The 12,156-nt window shown below is 38.8% G+C and overlaps 16 non-coding genes across 16 annotated transcripts; all 16 read left to right on the forward strand.

Moving 5' to 3' along the window:
- Nucleotides 1–144: 144 nt before the first annotated feature.
- Nucleotides 145–336, forward strand: LOC148161136 (U2 spliceosomal RNA). Its single transcript, XR_015763932.1, has one exon. It is a non-coding gene; the product is annotated as a U2 spliceosomal RNA (small nuclear RNA).
- A 589-nt stretch (nucleotides 337–925) lies between these two features.
- On the forward strand, nucleotides 926–1,116 carry LOC148161137 (U2 spliceosomal RNA). The gene has a single exon (XR_015763963.1). It is a non-coding gene; the product is annotated as a U2 spliceosomal RNA (small nuclear RNA).
- A 592-nt stretch (nucleotides 1,117–1,708) lies between these two features.
- LOC148161138 (U2 spliceosomal RNA) lies at nucleotides 1,709–1,899 on the forward strand. Its single transcript, XR_015764008.1, has one exon. It is a non-coding gene; the product is annotated as a U2 spliceosomal RNA (small nuclear RNA).
- A 589-nt stretch (nucleotides 1,900–2,488) lies between these two features.
- Nucleotides 2,489–2,679, forward strand: LOC148161139 (U2 spliceosomal RNA). The gene has a single exon (XR_015763954.1). It is a non-coding gene; the product is annotated as a U2 spliceosomal RNA (small nuclear RNA).
- A 589-nt stretch (nucleotides 2,680–3,268) lies between these two features.
- On the forward strand, nucleotides 3,269–3,459 carry LOC148161140 (U2 spliceosomal RNA). The gene has a single exon (XR_015763955.1). It is a non-coding gene; the product is annotated as a U2 spliceosomal RNA (small nuclear RNA).
- Nucleotides 3,460–3,880: 421 nt separating this feature from the next.
- Nucleotides 3,881–4,071, forward strand: LOC148161141 (U2 spliceosomal RNA). Its single transcript, XR_015763962.1, has one exon. It is a non-coding gene; the product is annotated as a U2 spliceosomal RNA (small nuclear RNA).
- Nucleotides 4,072–4,492: 421 nt separating this feature from the next.
- Nucleotides 4,493–4,683, forward strand: LOC148161142 (U2 spliceosomal RNA). Its single transcript, XR_015763964.1, has one exon. It is a non-coding gene; the product is annotated as a U2 spliceosomal RNA (small nuclear RNA).
- Nucleotides 4,684–5,104: 421 nt separating this feature from the next.
- Nucleotides 5,105–5,296, forward strand: LOC148161143 (U2 spliceosomal RNA). Its single transcript, XR_015763933.1, has one exon. It is a non-coding gene; the product is annotated as a U2 spliceosomal RNA (small nuclear RNA).
- Nucleotides 5,297–5,885: 589 nt separating this feature from the next.
- LOC148161144 (U2 spliceosomal RNA) lies at nucleotides 5,886–6,076 on the forward strand. The gene has a single exon (XR_015764031.1). It is a non-coding gene; the product is annotated as a U2 spliceosomal RNA (small nuclear RNA).
- A 589-nt stretch (nucleotides 6,077–6,665) lies between these two features.
- Nucleotides 6,666–6,856, forward strand: LOC148161145 (U2 spliceosomal RNA). The gene has a single exon (XR_015764010.1). It is a non-coding gene; the product is annotated as a U2 spliceosomal RNA (small nuclear RNA).
- A 421-nt stretch (nucleotides 6,857–7,277) lies between these two features.
- On the forward strand, nucleotides 7,278–7,469 carry LOC148161146 (U2 spliceosomal RNA). The gene has a single exon (XR_015763935.1). It is a non-coding gene; the product is annotated as a U2 spliceosomal RNA (small nuclear RNA).
- Nucleotides 7,470–8,058: 589 nt separating this feature from the next.
- Nucleotides 8,059–8,249, forward strand: LOC148161147 (U2 spliceosomal RNA). The gene has a single exon (XR_015764032.1). It is a non-coding gene; the product is annotated as a U2 spliceosomal RNA (small nuclear RNA).
- A 589-nt stretch (nucleotides 8,250–8,838) lies between these two features.
- On the forward strand, nucleotides 8,839–9,029 carry LOC148161148 (U2 spliceosomal RNA). Its single transcript, XR_015763966.1, has one exon. It is a non-coding gene; the product is annotated as a U2 spliceosomal RNA (small nuclear RNA).
- Nucleotides 9,030–9,450: 421 nt separating this feature from the next.
- LOC148161149 (U2 spliceosomal RNA) lies at nucleotides 9,451–9,641 on the forward strand. Its single transcript, XR_015763990.1, has one exon. It is a non-coding gene; the product is annotated as a U2 spliceosomal RNA (small nuclear RNA).
- Nucleotides 9,642–10,062: 421 nt separating this feature from the next.
- On the forward strand, nucleotides 10,063–10,253 carry LOC148161150 (U2 spliceosomal RNA). Its single transcript, XR_015763992.1, has one exon. It is a non-coding gene; the product is annotated as a U2 spliceosomal RNA (small nuclear RNA).
- A 589-nt stretch (nucleotides 10,254–10,842) lies between these two features.
- Nucleotides 10,843–11,033, forward strand: LOC148161151 (U2 spliceosomal RNA). The gene has a single exon (XR_015764033.1). It is a non-coding gene; the product is annotated as a U2 spliceosomal RNA (small nuclear RNA).
- Nucleotides 11,034–12,156: the final 1,123 nt, after the last annotated feature.

Consider the following 12,156-nt stretch of genomic DNA (forward strand, 5'->3'; position numbering starts at 1 on the left):
CCACATGGAATGCTATTAATCACCAATTTACCACCTTATTTTGTATTTTTGAAACAGGGAGTTGGAACAAGGGCTCGCTCTGTCAACTCCGTGCATCATCCTGCTATTGCAGTATTTCCAGGATTTCCTCGCCAGTTATGTGGCATCGCTTCTTTGCATTTTTGGCTAAGATCAGTGTGTAGTGTCTGTTCTTATCAGTTTAATATCTGATATGTCTCCACTTGGGGACTGTATATTAAATTGATTTTTGAAGCAGGGAGATGGAATAAGGGCTTGCTCTGTCTGCTCCACGCATCATCCTGGTATTGCAGTATTTCCAGGAATGGTGCACTTTCCTGTCTTTGTCAAATAATAAATGCTATTCAGCAGGCATTCAAAATGTAAATGCAACTCTAATATCAGAGATCAAATTTTCAACTAGTTCTGTAGAGATGTGCTGCAAAAGCATGCATGGAGAAAGAAGCAGTAAGAGCTGCAGTTTAGGGTCACGTCCACTAGAGGCTGCTGCAGCTGTTGTTATAAATCTATCTCGTCAAAAACCTAGCTTTTTTTAACCTAACAACTTCTTTATGCTGCATAGATTGAACAAGAAGTGTAGAGATATAGGCACTATAATCACATTATGTAAATGATGTGTTTATATTTACAACAACACCAAAAGAAATGGCCTGTTATCATTCTCAGCTATTAGTTTTGGAGTAAAAGGACTAGAAATAAACAAATGGTTGTCACTGTCATTGATTGTTTTCAGCTTCATGTGACTTGCTTATATTAATTTATCACTTCTGAACAACATAAAATGTTGGTAATTCACGTTTTACAGAGTAACTATTGGTAGTAAGGTCTACAAAATAATGCAGTTTTGGAACCGTGAGTTAAAGTGAGGCCAGTCAGAATGACTTGTTTTCCTCGCCAGTTATGTGTCATCGCTTCTCGGCCTTTTGGCTAAGATCAGTGTGTAGTGTCTGTTCTTATCAGTTTAATATCTGATATGTCTCCACTTGGGGACTGTATATTAAATTGATTTTTGAAGCAGGGAGATGGAATAAGGGCTTGCTCTGTCCGCTCCACGCATCATCCTGGTATTGCAGTATTTCCAGGAATGGTGCACTTTCCTGTCTTTGTGAAATAATAAATGCTATCCTGCAGGCATTCAAAATGTAAATGCAACTCTAATTTCAGAGATCAAATTTTCAACGAGTTCTGTGGAGATGTGCTGTGAAAGCATGCATGGAGAAAGAAGCAGTAAGAGCTGCAGTTTAGGGTCACGTCCACTAGAGGCTGCTGCTGCAGCTGTTGTTATAAATCTATCTCGTCAAAAACCTAGCTTTTTTTAACCTAACAACTTCTTTATGCTGCATAGATTGAACAAGAAGTGTAGAGATATAGGCACTATAATCACATTATGTAAATGATGTGTTTATATTTACAACAACACCAAAAGAAATGGCCTGTTATCATTCTCAGCTATTAGTTTTGGAGTAAAAGGACTAGAAATAAACAAATGGTTGTCACTGTCATTGATTGTTTTCAGCTTCATGTGACTTGTTTATATGAATTTATCACTTCTGAACAACATAAAATGTTGGTAATTCACGTTTTACAGAGTAACTATTGGTAGTAAGGTCTACAAAATAATGCAGTTTTGGAACCGTGAGTTAAAGTGAGGCCAGTCAGAATGACTTGTTTTCCTCGCCAGTTATGTGGCATCGCTTCTCGGCCTTTTGGCTAAGATCAGTGTGTAGTTTCTGTTCTTATCAGTTTAATATCTGATATGTCTCCACTTGGGGACTGTATATTAAATTGATTTTTGAAGCAGGGAGATGCAATAAGGGCTTGCTCTGTCCGCTCCACGCATCATCCTGGTATTGCAGTATTTCCAGGAATGGTGCACTTTCCTGTCTTTGTGAAATAATAAATGCTATCCAGCAGGCATTCGAAATGTAAATTCAACTTTAATTTCAGAGATCAAATTTTCAACGAGTTCTGTGGAGATGTGCTGCGAAAGCATGCATGGAGAAAGAAGCAGTAAGAGCTGCAGTTTAGGGTCACGTCCACTAGAGGCTGCTGCAGCTGTTGTTATAAATCTATCTCGTCAAAAACCTAGCTTTTTTTAACCTAACAACTTCTTTATGCTGCATAGATTGAACAAGAAGTGTAGAGATATAGGCACTATAATCACATTATGTAAATGATGTGTTTATATTTACAACAACACCAAAAGAAATGGCCTGTTATCATTCTCAGCTATTAGTTTTGGAGTAAAAGGACTAGAAATAAACAAATGGTTGTCACTGTCATTGATTGTTTTCAGCTTCATGTGACTTGTTTATATGAATTTATCACTTCTGAACAACATAAAATGTTGGTAATTCACGTTTTACAGAGTAACTATTGGTAGTAAGGTCTACAAAATAATGCAGTTTTGGAACCGTGAGTTAAAGTGAGGCCAGTCAGAATGACTTGTTTTCCTCGCCAGTTATGTGGCATCGCTTCTCGGCCTTTTGGCTAAGATCAGTGTGTAGTTTCTGTTCTTATCAGTTTAATATCTGATATGTCTCCACTTGGGGACTGTATATTAAATTGATTTTTGAAGCAGGGAGATGGAATAAGGGCTTGCTCTGTCCGCTCCACGCATCATCCTGGTATTGCAGTATTTCCAGGAATGGTGCACTTTCCTGTCTTTGTGAAATAATAAATGCTATTCAGCAGGCATTCAAAATGTAAATGCAACTCTAATTTCAGAGATCAAATTTTCAACTAGTTCTGTAGAGATGTGCTGCGAAAGCATGCATGGAGAAAGAAGCAGTAAGAGCTGCAGTTTAGGCTCACGTCCACTAGAGGCTGCTGCAGCTGTTGTTATAAATCTATCTCGTCAAAAACCTAGCTTTTTTTAACCTAACAACTTCTTTATGCTGCATAGATTGAACAAGAAGTGTAGAGATATAGGCACTATAATCACATTATGTAAATGATGTGTTTATATTTACAACAACACCAAAAGAAATGGCCTGTTATCATTCTCAGCTTTTAGTTTTGGAGTAAAAGGACTAGAAATAAACAAATGGTTGTCACTGTCATTGATTGTTTTCAGCTTCATGTGACTTGTTTATATGAATTTATCACTTCTGAACAACATAAAATGTTGGTAATTCACGTTTTACAGAGTAACTATTGGTAGTAAGGTCTACAAAATAATGCAGTTTTGGAACCGTGAGTTAAAGTGAGGCCAGTCAGAATGACTTGTTTTCCTCGCCAGTTATGTGGCATCGCTTCTCGGCCTTTTGGCTAAGATCAGTGTGTAGTTTCTGTTCTTATCAGTTTAATATCTGATATGTCTCCACTTGGGGACTGTATATTAAATTGATTTTTGAAGCAGGGAGATGGAATAAGGGCTTGCTCTGTCCGCTCCACGCATCATCCTGGTATTGCAGTATTTCCAGGAATGGTGCACTTTCCTGTCTTTGTGAAATAATAAATGCTATCCAGCAGGCATTCGAAATGTAAATTCAACTCTAATTTCAGAGATCAAATTTTCAACGAGTTCTGTGGAGATGTGCTGCGAAAGCATGCATGGAGAAAGAAGCAGTAAGAGCTGCAGTTTAGGGTCACGTCCACTAGAGGCTGCTGCAGCTGTTGTTACAAATCTTCCCGACAAAACATAACTTTTCTTAACTTAGAAATTTTGTCCCTTTAGTTTGATGTGTCTTATTTACATTAATTTACCACTGCCGAACCACATGGAATGCTATTAATCACCAATTTACCACCTCATTTTGTATTTTTGAAACAGGGAGTTGGAACAAGGGCTCGCTCTGTCAACTCCGTGCATCATCCTGCTATTGCAGTATTTCCAGGATTTCCTCGCCAGTTATGTGGCATCGCTTCTCGGCCTTTTGGCTAAGATCAGTGTGTAGTTTCTGTTCTTATCAGTTTAATATCTGATATGTCTCCACTTGGGGACTGTATATTAAATTGATTTTTGAAGCAGGGAGATGGAATAAGGGCTTGCTCTGTCCGCTCCACGCATCATCCTGGTATTGCAGTATTTCCAGGAATGGTGCACTTTCCTGTCTTTGTGAAATAATAAATGCTATCCAGCAGGCATTCGAAATGTAAATTCAACTCTAATTTCAGAGATCAAATTTTCAACGAGTTCTGTGGAGATGTGCTGCGAAAGCATGCATGGAGAAAGAAGCAGTAAGAGCTGCAGTTTAGGGTCACGTCCACTAGAGGCTGCTGCAGCTGTTGTTACAAATCTTCCCGACAAAACATAACTTTTCTTAACTTAGAAATTTTGTCCCTTTAGTTTGATGTGTCTTATTTACATTAATTTACCACTGCCGAACCACATGGAATGCTATTAATCACCAATTTACCACCTCATTTTGTATTTTTGAAACAGGGAGTTGGAACAAGGGCTCGCTCTGTCAACTCCGTGCATCATCCTGCTATTGCAGTATTTCCAGGATTTCCTCGCCAGTTATGTGGCATCGCTTCTCGGCCTTTTGGCTAAGATCAGTGTGTAGTTTCTGTTCTTATCAGTTTAATATCTGATATGTCTCCACTTGGGGACTGTATATTAAATTGATTTTTGAAGCAGGGAGATGGAATAAGGGCTTGCTCTGTCCGCTCCACGCATCATCCTGGTATTGCAGTATTTCCAGGAATGGTGCACTTTCCTGTCTTTGTGAAATAATAAATGCTATCCAGCAGGCATTCGAAATGTAAATTCAACTCTAATTTCAGAGATCAAATTTTCAACGAGTTCTGTGGAGATGTGCTGCGAAAGCATGCATGGAGAAAGAAGCAGTAAGAGCTGCAGTTTAGGGTCACGTCCACTAGAGGCTGCTGCAGCTGTTGTTACAAATCTTCCCGACAAAACATAACTTTTCTTAACTTAGAAATTTTGTCCCTTTAGTTTGATGTGTCTTATTTACATTAATTTACCACTGCCGAACCACATGGAATGCTATTAATCACCAATTTACCACCTTATTTTGTATTTTTGAAACAGGGAGTTGGAACAAGGGCTCGCTCTGTCAACTCCGTGCATCATCCTGCTATTGCAGTATTTCCAGGATTTCCTCGCCAGTTATGTGGCATCGCTTCTTTGCATTTTTGGCTAAGATCAGTGTGTAGTGTCTGTTCTTATCAGTTTAATATCTGATATGTCTCCACTTGGGGACTGTATATTAAATTGATTTTTGAAGCAGGGAGATGGAATAAGGGCTTGCTCTGTCTGCTCCACGCATCATCCTGGTATTGCAGTATTTCCAGGAATGGTGCACTTTCCTGTCTTTGTCAAATAATAAATGCTATTCAGCAGGCATTCAAAATGTAAATGCAACTCTAATATCAGAGATCAAATTTTCAACTAGTTCTGTAGAGATGTGCTGCAAAAGCATGCATGGAGAAAGAAGCAGTAAGAGCTGCAGTTTAGGGTCACGTCCACTAGAGGCTGCTGCAGCTGTTGTTATAAATCTATCTCGTCAAAAACCTAGCTTTTTTTAACCTAACAACTTCTTTATGCTGCATAGATTGAACAAGAAGTGTAGAGATATAGGCACTATAATCACATTATGTAAATGATGTGTTTATATTTACAACAACACCAAAAGAAATGGCCTGTTATCATTCTCAGCTATTAGTTTTGGAGTAAAAGGACTAGAAATAAACAAATGGTTGTCACTGTCATTGATTGTTTTCAGCTTCATGTGACTTGTTTATATGAATTTATCACTTCTGAACAACATAAAATGTTGGTAATTCACGTTTTACAGAGTAACTATTGGTAGTAAGGTCTACAAAATAATGCAGTTTTGGAACCGTGAGTTAAAGTGAGGCCAGTCAGAATGACTTGTTTTCCTCGCCAGTTATGTGGCATCGTTTCTCGGCCTTTTGGCTAAGATCAGTGTGTAGTGTCTGTTCTTATCAGTTTAATATCTGATATGTCTCCACTTGGGGACTGTATCTTAAATTGTTTTTTGAAACAGGGAGATGGAATAAGGGCTTGCTCTGTCCACTCCACACATCATCCTGGTATTGCAGTATTTCCAGGAATGGTGCACTTTCCTGTCTTTGTCAAATAATAAATGCTATTCAGCAGGCATTCAAAATGTAAATGCAACTCTAATATCAGAGATCAAATTTTCAACTAGTTCTGTGGAGATGTGCTGTGAAAGCATGCATGGAGAAAGAAGCAGTAAGAGCTGCAGTTTAGGGTCACGTCCACTAGAGGCTGCTGCAGCTGTTGTTATAAATCTATCTCGTCAAAAACCTAGCTTTTTTTAACCTAACAACTTCTTTATGCTGCATAGATTGAACAAGAAGTGTAGAGATATAGGCACTATAATCACATTATGTAAATGATGTGTTTATATTTACAACAACACCAAAAGAAATGGCCTGTTATCATTCTCAGCTATTAGTTTTGGAGTAAAAGGACTAGAAATAAACAAATGGTTGTCACTGTCATTGATTGTTTTCAGCTTCATGTGACTTGTTTATATGAATTTATCACTTCTGAACAACATAAAATGTTGGTAATTCACGTTTTACAGAGTAACTATTGGTAGTAAGGTCTACAAAATAATGCAGTTTTGGAACTGTGAGTTAAAGTGAGGCCAGTCAGAATGACTTGTTTTCCTCGCCAGTTATGTGGCATCGCTTCTCGGCCTTTTGGCTAAGATCAGTGTGTAGTTTCTGTTCTTATCAGTTTAATATCTGATATGTCTCCACTTGGGGACTGTATATTAAATTGATTTTTGAAGCAGGGAGATGCAATAAGGGCTTGCTCTGTCCGCTCCACGCATCATCCTGGTATTGCAGTATTTCCAGGAATGGTGCACTTTCCTGTCTTTGTGAAATAATAAATGCTATCCAGCAGGCATTCGAAATGTAAATTCAACTTTAATTTCAGAGATCAAATTTTCAACGAGTTCTGTGGAGATGTGCTGCGAAAGCATGCATGGAGAAAGAAGCAGTAAGAGCTGCAGTTTAGGGTCACGTCCACTAGAGGCTGCTGCAGCTGTTGTTACAAATCTTCCCGACAAAACATAACTTTTCTTAACTTAGAAATTTTGTCCCTTTAGTTTGATGTGTCTTATTTACATTAATTTACCACTGCCGAACCACATGGAATGCTATTAATCACCAATTTACCACCTTATTTTGTATTTTTGAAACAGGGAGTTGGAACAAGGGCTCGCTCTGTCAACTCCGTGCATCATCCTGCTATTGCAGTATTTCCAGGATTTCCTCGCCAGTTATGTGGCATCGCTTCTTTGCATTTTTGGCTAAGATCAGTGTGTAGTGTCTGTTCTTATCAGTTTAATATCTGATATGTCTCCACTTGGGGACTGTATATTAAATTGATTTTTGAAGCAGGGAGATGGAATAAGGGCTTGCTCTGTCTGCTCCACGCATCATCCTGGTATTGCAGTATTTCCAGGAATGGTGCACTTTCCTGTCTTTGTCAAATAATAAATGCTATTCAGCAGGCATTCAAAATGTAAATGCAACTCTAATATCAGAGATCAAATTTTCAACTAGTTCTGTAGAGATGTGCTGCAAAAGCATGCATGGAGAAAGAAGCAGTAAGAGCTGCAGTTTAGGGTCACGTCCACTAGAGGCTGCTGCAGCTGTTGTTATAAATCTATCTCGTCAAAAACCTAGCTTTTTTTAACCTAACAACTTCTTTATGCTGCATAGATTGAACAAGAAGTGTAGAGATATAGGCACTATAATCACATTATGTAAATGATGTGTTTATATTTACAACAACACCAAAAGAAATGGCCTGTTATCATTCTCAGCTATTAGTTTTGGAGTAAAAGGACTAGAAATAAACAAATGGTTGTCACTGTCATTGATTGTTTTCAGCTTCATGTGACTTGTTTATATGAATTTATCACTTCTGAACAACATAAAATGTTGGTAATTCACGTTTTACAGAGTAACTATTGGTAGTAAGGTCTACAAAATAATGCAGTTTTGGAACCGTGAGTTAAAGTGAGGCCAGTCAGAATGACTTGTTTTCCTCGCCAGTTATGTGGCATCGTTTCTCGGCCTTTTGGCTAAGATCAGTGTGTAGTGTCTGTTCTTATCAGTTTAATATCTGATATGTCTCCACTTGGGGACTGTATCTTAAATTGTTTTTTGAAACAGGGAGATGGAATAAGGGCTTGCTCTGTCCACTCCACACATCATCCTGGTATTGCAGTATTTCCAGGAATGGTGCACTTTCCTGTCTTTGTCAAATAATAAATGCTATTCAGCAGGCATTCAAAATGTAAATGCAACTCTAATATCAGAGATCAAATTTTCAACTAGTTCTGTGGAGATGTGCTGTGAAAGCATGCATGGAGAAAGAAGCAGTAAGAGCTGCAGTTTAGGGTCACGTCCACTAGAGGCTGCTGCAGCTGTTGTTATAAATCTATCTCGTCAAAAACCTAGCTTTTTTTAACCTAACAACTTCTTTATGCTGCATAGATTGAACAAGAAGTGTAGAGATATAGGCACTATAATCACATTATGTAAATGATGTGTTTATATTTACAACAACACCAAAAGAAATGGCCTGTTATCATTCTCAGCTATTAGTTTTGGAGTAAAAGGACTAGAAATAAACAAATGGTTGTCACTGTCATTGATTGTTTTCAGCTTCATGTGACTTGTTTATATGAATTTATCACTTCTGAACAACATAAAATGTTGGTAATTCACGTTTTACAGAGTAACTATTGGTAGTAAGGTCTACAAAATAATGCAGTTTTGGAACCGTGAGTTAAAGTGAGGCCAGTCAGAATGACTTGTTTTCCTCGCCAGTTATGTGGCATCGCTTCTCGGCCTTTTGGCTAAGATCAGTGTGTAGTTTCTGTTCTTATCAGTTTAATATCTGATATGTCTCCACTTGGGGACTGTATATTAAATTGATTTTTGAAGCAGGGAGATGGAATAAGGGCTTGCTCTGTCCGCTCCACGCATCATCCTGGTATTGCAGTATTTCCAGGAATGGTGCACTTTCCTGTCTTTGTGAAATAATAAATGCTATCCAGCAGGCATTCGAAATGTAAATTCAACTCTAATTTCAGAGATCAAATTTTCAACGAGTTCTGTGGAGATGTGCTGCGAAAGCATGCATGGAGAAAGAAGCAGTAAGAGCTGCAGTTTAGGGTCACGTCCACTAGAGGCTGCTGCAGCTGTTGTTACAAATCTTCCCGACAAAACATAACTTTTCTTAACTTAGAAATTTTGTCCCTTTAGTTTGATGTGTCTTATTTACATTAATTTACCACTGCCGAACCACATGGAATGCTATTAATCACCAATTTACCACCTCATTTTGTATTTTTGAAACAGGGAGTTGGAACAAGGGCTCGCTCTGTCAACTCCGTGCATCATCCTGCTATTGCAGTATTTCCAGGATTTCCTCGCCAGTTATGTGGCATCGCTTCTCGGCCTTTTGGCTAAGATCAGTGTGTAGTTTCTGTTCTTATCAGTTTAATATCTGATATGTCTCCACTTGGGGACTGTATATTAAATTGATTTTTGAAGCAGGGAGATGGAATAAGGGCTTGCTCTGTCTGCTCCACGCATCATCCTGGTATTGCAGTATTTCCAGGAATGGTGCACTTTCCTGTCTTTGTCAAATAATAAATGCTATTCAGCAGGCATTCAAAATGTAAATGCAACTCTAATATCAGAGATCAAATTTTCAACTAGTTCTGTAGAGATGTGCTGCAAAAGCATGCATGGAGAAAGAAGCAGTAAGAGCTGCAGTTTAGGGTCACGTCCACTAGAGGCTGCTGCAGCTGTTGTTACAAATCTTCCCGACAAAACATAACTTTTCTTAACTTAGAAATTTTGTCCCTTTAGTTTGATGTGTCTTATTTACATTAATTTACCACTGCCGAACCACATGGAATGCTATTAATCACCAATTTACCACCTCATTTTGTATTTTTGAAACAGGGAGTTGGAACAAGGGCTCGCTCTGTCAACTCCGTGCATCATCCTGCTATTGCAGTATTTCCAGGATTTCCTCGCCAGTTATGTGGCATCGCTTCTCGGCCTTTTGGCTAAGATCAGTGTGTAGTTTCTGTTCTTATCAGTTTAATATCTGATATGTCTCCACTTGGGGACTGTATATTAAATTGATTTTTGAAGCAGGGAGATGGAATAAGGGCTTGCTCTGTCTGCTCCACGCATCATCCTGGTATTGCAGTATTTCCAGGAATGGTGCACTTTCCTGTCTTTGTCAAATAATAAATGCTATTCAGCAGGCATTCAAAATGTAAATGCAACTCTAATATCAGAGATCAAATTTTCAACTAGTTCTGTAGAGATGTGCTGCAAAAGCATGCATGGAGAAAGAAGCAGTAAGAGCTGCAGTTTAGGGTCACGTCCACTAGAGGCTGCTGCAGCTGTTGTTATAAATCTATCTCGTCAAAAACCTAGCTTTTTTTAACCTAACAACTTCTTTATGCTGCATAGATTGAACAAGAAGTGTAGAGATATAGGCACTATAATCACATTATGTAAATGATGTGTTTATATTTACAACAACACCAAAAGAAATGGCCTGTTATCATTCTCAGCTATTAGTTTTGGAGTAAAAGGACTAGAAATAAACAAATGGTTGTCACTGTCATTGATTGTTTTCAGCTTCATGTGACTTGTTTATATGAATTTATCACTTCTGAACAACATAAAATGTTGGTAATTCACGTTTTACAGAGTAACTATTGGTAGTAAGGTCTACAAAATAATGCAGTTTTGGAACCGTGAGTTAAAGTGAGGCCAGTCAGAATGACTTGTTTTCCTCGCCAGTTATGTGGCATCGTTTCTCGGCCTTTTGGCTAAGATCAGTGTGTAGTGTCTGTTCTTATCAGTTTAATATCTGATATGTCTCCACTTGGGGACTGTATCTTAAATTGTTTTTTGAAACAGGGAGATGGAATAAGGGCTTGCTCTGTCCACTCCACACATCATCCTGGTATTGCAGTATTTCCAGGAATGGTGCACTTTCCTACTGTGGCGACACGAGGGTATGAATCCGATACTCTGCTCCTCACAGCAGGGTAACCAGAAGTTGTCAACAACGCCACCTTGGGAATTGCACCCAAGGAAATAGATTGTCATTAGGCACTCGAGGTTTGTGACCAAAGAGAACAAGACTTTTCCAAAAGTTAATTACATTTTATTGTTTTCATGTTTGTTTTTAAAAAAAGGACTATCAAAATATAAGGATCTACAATAGGAAGGGAAGTGCACAGTACTGAGGCCTACCAGCAGGGGGAGGGCAGACCAAATGGGAACTGGTTCCTAAAATAAATGTATAAATCCAAAATAAATCACTCCAAACACTTGAAAACAGGCATTCAGTCGTGAAGAAATACCAACACCGGCCACTACACAACACACAGTTCCAGTCTCCCTGTAGGCCCCTCCCACTACCTTCAGCTCTCAGCCTGGAGAAAAAAGGGTGGGGTTAAACATTCAAATACAAAAAAAAACCAAATACTACAATTTAAACTTGGCCAAAGACTAAAATGAGGTTACCTCCAACAGAATCAATTACAAATATCAATAATTTAATAAAATAGTCTACAGGGGTGTCAAACTCCAGTCCTCAAGGGCCGCTGTCCTGCAGTGTTTAGAAGTGCCACAGGTAAAAAACAGTGGAATGAAATGGCTTAATTACCTCCTCCCTGTGTAGATCGGTTCTCCTGAGCCTTGCTAATGACCTAATTATTCTTTTCAGGTGTGGTGCAGCAGAGGCACATCTAAAAGTTGCAGGACAGCGGCCCTTGAGGACTGGAGTTTGACACCCCTGGTCTAAAAGAACCCAAGGCTGCCACCTGCGGCAAGGCTGGAGGCCACACTAAACAATAGAAAGCTTGTGTACCAAAAAACTTAAGAAACCAAACGAGATAAAACTAATTAAACAAAGTCAACCGAAGAAACAAAGTAAAGTTAAACAAAAAAAAAAAAAGAAACCAAGCAGTGAAACAAAACAGCAGGGTCTCCAGGGAGCTGCAGCAGTGTCAGAGCTGGAATTAAATCAAAGTTAATAGGTGATTTACAGAAGATGGTGGAAGGCAGAGGAAACCATCGTCACCTACCAGAGCTGGATGCCTCCACCCCAACCAA

Source organism: Poecilia mexicana, unplaced genomic scaffold (assembly GCF_051168715.1).
Source record: "Poecilia mexicana isolate PSO_F unplaced genomic scaffold, ASM5116871v1 scaffold_1, whole genome shotgun sequence".
NCBI lineage: Eukaryota > Metazoa > Chordata > Actinopteri > Cyprinodontiformes > Poeciliidae > Poecilia > Poecilia mexicana.